Genomic DNA, 9,189 nt, shown 5'->3' on the forward strand with positions numbered 1-9,189 from the left:
TTCTTTTACTTAGAGTGGGACCGGGGTGGCGGCGGCAGCAAACGGGGAGGGTAGAGGTCAGTGGTGGTGGTGGAGGGGCGGAATCATGAAGGGAAAGGGGATGACGTGAGGTTGGAGGTGGTGGAGTGTGACGGAGGTGGCGGTGGCAACGGAGAGAGAGGGTGGAGGTTAGTGGTGGTGAAGGGGTGGAAGCATGAAGGGAAAGGAGAAGACGTGAAGTTGGAGGTAGTGGAGTGAGATAGGAGTGGTGCGAAAGGAAGAGCAACAACCCCAAATAAAAAAAATTCATATGAATAAATTTGGTATTACAAAATTAATGATAATTTTTAATTTTTAAAAATTATTTTATCACAAGGACTATATTGCAATTAACAATAAGTTGTAAAACCTACTATTGCAAGTCATTTTAATGACTCATAGATGAGGCATTCTTTCGGTGCTTCATGTTAGAAGCGTTCGAGGGCATGCGATACAAGGAGATAGAGTCTAACTATGAGATGAACCAAAAGATGCCACCATTGAGTATGAATATCATGTTGCTAAAAAATGCTAGAGATGTGTACACTCCTACCATTTTTTCTTTAGTTCATGGCGAATATGAAAAATCTTGCAATCTTCTTTTGAGTAGCTGCACTCAGAACTTGCAATTATGCGAATATGAAGTATGTTTGTTTGGGGACATAAGGCGACATAAAGTTATTTTCAACTCTGAAGATCAAAGTGTTGAGTGTAGCTGTCAACTTTTTCAATTTATCGGTATGCTTTGTTCCTTTTTTTTATCTTTTACTAATAATCCAAATTTGATAATTCAAAATATTATAATTATAATAATAATAATAATAATATAATATATTAAATTAGTCAAATTTATCTAATTTCTAAAAATCAAAATTAATATTCAAATTAAATAAATTGAATTTTTAATTTTTAATAAAAATCCGATAATCCGAATTAAACCGCTTTGTTTTATTTGGATTGAGATGATTAATATTGATCGGATGGAATATAATCCCTCTTGACCTGTATTTAAAAGCAAGTGTTTACGAGAATAACAAGTAAAACGGAAAGTTGATGATGTAGAAGGAACAAAAGGTAATTAAACCCATAAAAAATGAATCACGATTCACGAGGCATCATTTCTATCATATTCTTTCTTTCTTGTCGCTTGTCACTCCATTAACTCCAGTCTCCAGGTGTTCTAACCAACCTTCTTTCCCTTTCCTTTGCATGAATAAAAAAAAGATGATGAGCATCGAGAGTTCCCACGTGGTGACACCCTCCGGCCCCACCCCATCTTCCGACCTCATCCTCTCCCTCTGCGACCAAATCAAGCTCCCCAACCACGGCACCCAACTCTTCATCTACGCCGCCACCCACCACCCCTCCTCCGCCGCCGCACACACTCTCGCAACCTCCCTCGCCCAAGCCCTCACCATTTACTACCCCTTCGCCGGCCGCCTCCGCCGCCTCCCCGGCGGCCGCCACATCCTCCACTGCAACGCCCAGGGAGCCCTCCTCATCCAAGCCACGTGTCGCCGCCATCGACTACACTCTCCCCATCGCCCATGTCCCCCTCCTCGTCGCGCAGCTCACGCGCTTCCCCTGCGGCACCCTCACCCTCGCCATCGCCCTCTGCCGCGCCCTCCTCGACGGCGCCTCCGTCACTGGCTTCGTCAACACGTGGGCCAAACTCGCCAGAGGAGAGAATTTGGACTCCACCCTCTTTCCTCTCCACGATCGAAGCATCTTGGACTCGAGAAGACTCAATAAACCACCGCGTTTCCAACACCCCGAGTTTTTCCCACCACCCCTTTGGACTCAACAACTTGATCATCAGGTATCAAATTCTACGGTTGCAGAAGAAACCACACATCTCGCTAAAGATAATCATGATCGGTTAGATTTTTCGACAGAAATTAACGGACATGAAGTGCTTGGTACGGCCATTCTGAGACTCACGAAAGTTCAAGTTCAGAAACTGAAGGACAAAGCTTCAGACTTCGCAACTGGGTATGGTTCTCCAAGACCCTATACTAGTTTTGAGGTTATAAGTGGTCACTTGTGGAAGTGTGTTTGTAAGGTGCGTTATGTTGTCAATGGAAATGGAAGTCAACCCACAAGGTTGACCACGTTGGTGAATTGTAGAAACCGATTAAGCCCTTCTCTCCCTTGGTCATATTTCGGGAATGCAACGTTTCCCACGGTGACGCAAACTTGTTCCTTTGATGGGATCATGGGGAAGCCTCTTGGCTATGCTGTGGGGAGAGTGAGGGAAGCGGTGGAGAAGATGAATGATGAGTACGTGAGGTCTGCTCTTGATTATGTAGGGAGTTTGGAGGACATGGATTTGTTGAGGGACGTGTTTTATAACTCTGGTGGTGGAAAGGGGCGAGAGCCTAATTTGTATGTGGTTGGTTGGACGAATTTTGCGTATTTGGAGACGGATTTTGGGTGGGGGAAACCCCTTTGTTTGCTTCCGGGGAATATTAACTCTGATGGGAAGGCTTTCCTCTTGGACACTGCTACGGGTGATGGCTTTGTTGTTGCTGTTTGTTTGCAGGCTTCGCTTATAGATCATTTGAACAAGTTGTTTTATGAGGATATAGAGAATCCTGCATCCAAATTGTGATTCCTGATCACTTTACTCTTCTGTGTCATGGAGTGTGATCCAAGTAGTAAAACTTTGTAGTTGCTTTGAAGTTGTTTTAATAATTGAGATCTGGTCAATTTTATAGAGTGATTAAGGTTTTGTAGACTTCAATATGGATTCCCTGATTTGAATGATGATGTTTTTCTTAAGCAGGATTTCACATAGTAAGGTGAGATGTATATGTTAAGTGTAACATACATCCTTTGACTCGTTTTTTTTAATCAACCATTATTATAAAATTAATTTTATATATTATTATAAATGACATATTTATTACTTATTTCTTTAATTTTAATTATTTTTTAATATCTCTGATAATTAAATTAGAATATAAAAAATAAATTGTTTTCATTTGTCTAAAAATTATGTTAATAATACAATAAACTTGAAAAATTAAAATCACAATAAAAATTTAATGTCGTATTATCTATATTTACTATTTCAATTTTTTACATTTATTAAATATAATAATTTAACATAATTTTAATTTTTTTAAATATAATATATGTACATCATTTTAACCTGTGCAACAATAAACATCTAGTTTTAGTTTATTATTGCAAGGGAAAACTAATGTGGGACTTGGTTTGGGCTCTTTTCTTCTATTGGGCTATAATAATTCTATGTATTTTCATATTTTAAGTACATTTTTATTGGAAAAAATTAACAATTGCATGGAAAAAAAATATTAGTGCAATTTTAGCATACTAAAATATTGACAACAAATGTGAATTAATATTTATGATCTATATTATCTATAATATATATCTTTTTATCCTTATAATGTGACACCTTCTATCTCACATGTTATAATACATAAATAATAAATTAATTTGAATAATATGATCTTTATAATTCAACGTGTTCAAGCAGAAAGTATCACATTTATAACTTAATATAGTGACATAATCAATGAAATCATAAGGAATAAAATTAATGTTTTCAAAAATAATTCAATACAACAATATCCTAATCTATTACTAACTACGCCCCGATGTCATATGTCATATCAAAGTAAAATTCAACACTAAAACCTAAATCTCATCATCAATATCTTCAACCTTATGCTGATGATTACCTGCATAATAACCGGGGAAAACAACACATAGCATAAGGAGTGAGAAACATCTCAATCTGACTCACAGTGTAAGAATAAAAATTGGATAGCCAAAAACATATAAGGAATACAAGATATAACATGCATAAACAAACATTATGACCATTGTCATTTAGGCATAGCATAATAAACAATAATAGTTACATTATGATGCATTATGCAATGGACACAAATTATATGATTTCATGTATATGTGGTGCCAATAAAACATCACATATCACACTTGTGCATTGCTGCTAGCAATACACATAAAATAGTCTAAGAATACATGTCAAGTCACTGTACACTCTCACTATAAGGATATATTATCAAGGTATGGTCGAGATAGTTAAGTCGCACAAGATACATCTCATGCTCATGATGAAATGACTAGGACTTCCAAACTAGGTTATCTCCAAGGTTGCTTCCCAAGCTTTTACATAAGGAACATTCCCTGATGATGTATTTCATATCGTATCCTTTAAAAAAACATCTTTTATTCACATGATGCATGTCAAACAAACTCAATGCAATAACATACACATGATCTCAGTTCACATATAACATAATGCTCATATCACCTCATATATCTCATGTGCATTCTCAAATAAATCAACTAATCATTAGTAAAAAGGTAGTATCAAGATCACAAGGATAAAACAACCACCTAATATTCGTTGAACGAGTTGAGCTCCCTAAAGCCTCTCATTGAGGAAATAACATCTAGTTGAGCCACCAACATCTAGTTGAGCCACTAACGTCTAGTTAAGCAACCAACATCTAGTTGAGCGAGTTAAGGCTTCTCACTAAGCAACCAATCATCTAACTAAGTGGGCTAAGTCCCCTAAGGCTTCTTGTTGAGCGACCAATATCTAACTAAGTGAGCTAATTAAGCTCCTTGAAGCTTCTCGTTGAGTGACCTTGCATGTCTCGTTGAGAGAGAATGTGATCTTCCTTCGTAAAAATCATGTCACCTCAACAACTACAAGTTACTCACATCCAATTTCATGCATAAACACGTGCAATCGATAAAATTACTCTAGAACATGCAATTAACATTTCAAATCACTCAATTTACGCATATCAATCAATAATTTCACAAATTATCTCAAGGTCTCTTAGAGTTTCTCATAGGAATCCTAAGAAACTTCAAATCATACAATTACAATCTAAAACATATAATTGATCATACATTCCAATAATTCATACCATTAATTATGAGTAAAAAGAATAGAGAGCAAAACAAAAACATTAGGAGAAATCTCTTATACATAGGCATACATCATACACATGATTGAAGGATAATCTCACTACTCAATATACAAACCTACACCTAGAGCGAGATTTCTCACTCCCTTATTTACCTTATTGAATATAAAAAGACGGATGCACAACTCTAGAGTGGATTCTGTAATACCCATTTTTTTTATTATTATTAATTATCAATGGCATTTTCGTAAATTTTATAAAGGTATAGGGGTATTCTTGTAATTTTATTACTGATGGCATTTTCGCAATTTTAAAAAAATTTAAGGGGTGTTTTGGTAACTTGGAACGGGCCGTTCCAAAAGCAAAACGGGCCGTTCCAAGCTTAAAAATTATACTAAATTTTTTTAGTGAGAACGGGCCCAGAACGGGCCGTTCCAACTAGGAGAACGGGCCGTTCTGACTTTGGAACGGGCCATTCTGGAGGGAGAACGGGTCGTTCCGGAAGGAGAACGGGCCGTTCTGGATGAGTCTCGGAACGGGCCGTTCTGATTTTAGAACGGGCCGTTCTGCTTTTTGGGAACGGCCGTTTCGATTTTGGAACGGGCCGTTCCAGTTTAAAAATTTGCGTACATTTGAAAGATTCGGAACGGGCCGTTCCGAATTCAATACGGGCCGTTCCGGGTGACTCTGGTTGCCTATAAATAGGGGCCAGGGGGGGTGAAAAAAAATATACTGAGAAAAGAGAATCCTAGAGAGAGAAAGAGGAGAGAGAGAGAAAGAAAAAGAGGGGAGGAGAAAAGAAAAGAGGAGAGAGAAAGAGGAATCCAGTAGAGGAGGTTCTGCTAGGGGAGAGAAAAGAGGAGAGAAGAGGAGATTCTGCCCGAGTTTCGGCCCTTGCTTAAGGAGAGAGGTGGAGGTTCTGCCCGAGTTTCAGTTCAGGTTTATCCAAGTAAGGGTAGTGCTTATAAAATTAATCTAGTATATATGAGCATGATAGGAATAGTATAATTTTAATATGCTATTTTATGTGGAGATTTTCATTTCATATAGTATAATTTGGATCAATTGATGGTTGTTTTGGATATTTATATTATTATTATATTGACAAATTGGCATGGTTATGGTTATGTTTAATTATGGAATATGCTATGTATGTGGTTTGGAAAAGTAAATAGGACTTAAAGGAGTAAGGTTATGGTATGGATTAGATCTCTTGGTGAGATCAGGATATAATCTTTGGAAAAATATGAAATTTGGGAATCCCATGGTGAGGATTCCAATGTGGAACTTTTCCAAAGGTTATATGATAAACCACTTCAGATGTTAGGTGGATTCTGAAGTACTCCTCTAAGTATTCTATTTGCTACCGGTATGGGGGCAAGGCCGAGTCATACCGATGGATAAAGTGGCCATGATCACCAGGGTTACGTGACGACGTAATCCAACTGTATATTTTCCATGAGAGGTTAGGTGTGGGACATGGGTTGCTGACATGTTTCACCGTATCAACACTTGGTTTGGATGGTGTTGAGGCCAACATTTGGTTTGGATGTGTTGGTTACATCATGGATTATACAGTGGTGTGACTTTGTTTTGGATATGGAATCTGTATACATATGGTATGGATTGTATACATTGGTTATGGATTATTTTATTATCATAAAATATGTATATATTGGCATGGACGTGTATACATTATATTTTGGGTTGGTCTATATTTAGAATGGAAAATGACTTGTTGGTCTGGATAAATACTGTGGATAAATATTTGTTTAATGATATTTTATTATGATATACTATGGTTGGTTTTATATGTGCTAACCCTTGTGTTTCCATGTGGTTTGGACTGTGATGATCTCACTATGTGGGGGAGCAGATCAGGTGTGAGGCCTTGGGATAGCAAGGAGTCTTTTGGGGTAGCTGCTTTGAGAAGTGGCTAGACGTAGAGCTTGACCAGCACCTAGGGTGTCTAACTTATATTTCATGATGTTACTATTGGATTACTGTATAATTTTACCAAGAATGACTCTGATATAATTATGTTTGATATTATGAAATAATTTTTTTCACTCTATCGTAGCTGGCTTTTGCTCTATTTTCTTTATTTTATATTATTTTATTTTGGCTGGTTATTAATGTGACGACCTAGGGTGGGTCGTTACAGATTCCTTCTCCTTCCGATTTTCCAAGCTCTGAAGCGTGTAAGTGTAGGAGCTTAAAATGAAAAATTGATAAAAATTTCTTATTTAAAAAAAAAAACATAACTCCCCCATTCAATTAAAACACTTAACCTTAGTTACAAATTTTCCTCCCCTCTTTATAAAATATTTAAATAAATTCTTCAATAAAAATTCTTGTATTATAATCCAAAATTTATCAAATAATTAAATAATATAACCTTTAATTATAAAACCTCATAATATATATATATAAAATAATTATAAGAATCATTAAAATCAACACATTTAATTATCAAAAATATAATAATTAATAATAAAATAAATATTAATCAACTCTCATTAATAAAAATAAAAATACCAAAATTATTAATAAAATACTTATATTATATATTATGAAAAATGGGTTGTTAGATATAATAAGATGTTTTTAACTTAATTATATAAACAAACATTAATAATTATATTAATTAATTTTATTAAATTTATAAAATAATATCACGATGTATCAATTTTGTCTTTATTTATAAATATATTTTCATAGGAAAGATGACATATAAAACTTATTTACCGATACCAAAAAGTAAATACTAACAACTAAAAAATTGAAGAGGCGAAAAAAAATATTTATTTTTAATTTTTAAAAATTATAAAATACTTTTAAAAAAGACTACTATTTTTTTCCTTTTAAATTGTGTGCTATAATAAGATTTGCAGGGGTATTCAAAGGAAAGTTATCCCCTTATCACCACATTGAAAACTTTATTTAAAAGTCTTCCTAATACTTTGTATTTTCAGACATAAATTCAACTTTTAAAAATAACTTTTTTCAAATTACACATTAAGAAACATAAAGTAAATAGAATTGGCAGTGCACTTTAACGAGGAGCGCACTACTTTGAGTTACAATGCAAATATTTTGTATACTTAGATACTTAATACATTTCGACATTAACCCTTAGATTCTATCTAATTGCTAGATGAGGACTTAATTATTCTTTAATCATTCATTTCTTAAACTTAAAATTTATGTTTTTAATTTTTAAGATATAAAAATTATTATTTTAATCTTTAAATTTAGGATAAATTTTATGATCTCTCAAATTTAATAAAATTTATTTATTTAGCTATTATAATTTTTAAAAAAAATTGTTTTAGTTCCTAAGGATGATAAATAAGATAATTGAGAGTGACAAATTGATACAACTATACAGTATTAATTGATTTAATGTAATAATTTTACTAATAAAAACATTGGTAGGAAAATTATGTGTAACAAATTCTGTTAGAGTTTAACCATAAAAGAGATAAAACTAAGAAGTATTTTCATATATTGATACTTAATAGAATGAATTACAAGAGATGAATAGATGTCTTGTATAAACATAGTTACAATTGTTAAAAAAGGGGAAACTAATACGGTTGTATATTATTTATCTAAAAGGCAAAACATAACATATTCTAACTGACTTTATTATTTCCCTTTATACCCCCTCTCAAACTCATGTTACCTATTGAGGTAACCATGATTTTGTTTCGGAAAGCTTCAAACTAAGGGCTAGAGATAAATTTGGTAAGTATATCAGCAATCTGATGAAATTGTGTAATAGTGCTGGTAAATGAATGACTTGGACAACTCTTTCAATGATTTTGTCCCTAACAAAATAAAGGTCAAGCTCAAAATGTTTCGTTCTTGAATGCATCATTGGATTAACGACTAACAATACCACATCAAGATTATCACAATAAATTTTTGCAATCGTAGTTGGGATCCTTAAGTCCCTGAGAAGAAATTGTATTGTATATAAAATTAATCTCATACATTATTATAAATGACATATTTATTACTTATATCTTTAATTTTAATTTTTTTAATATCTCTTATAATTTAATAATAATTAAATTAGAATATGAAAAATAATTGTTTCGATTTGTTCAAAAAATCATGTTAATAATACAATAAACTTGAAATTTTAAAATCACAATAAAAATTCAATGTCTTACTATTTTTATTTGTTATTTCAATTTTTTTACATTTATTAAATATAATAATTTAA

General features: G+C 33.7%; 1 pseudogene; it reads left to right on the plus strand.

Moving 5' to 3' along the window:
* Positions 1-960: 960 nt before the first annotated feature.
* LOC109797768 (hydroxycinnamoyl-CoA:piscidic acid hydroxycinnamoyltransferase-like) lies at positions 961-2,912 on the plus strand (annotated as a pseudogene).
* Positions 2,913-9,189: the final 6,277 nt, after the last annotated feature.

The sequence above is a fragment of the Cajanus cajan genome, chromosome 4, assembly GCF_000230855.2.
Source record: "Cajanus cajan strain Asha chromosome 4, NIPB_CcT2T_4, whole genome shotgun sequence".
In the NCBI taxonomy this organism is placed as follows: Eukaryota; Viridiplantae; Streptophyta; class Magnoliopsida; order Fabales; family Fabaceae; genus Cajanus; species Cajanus cajan.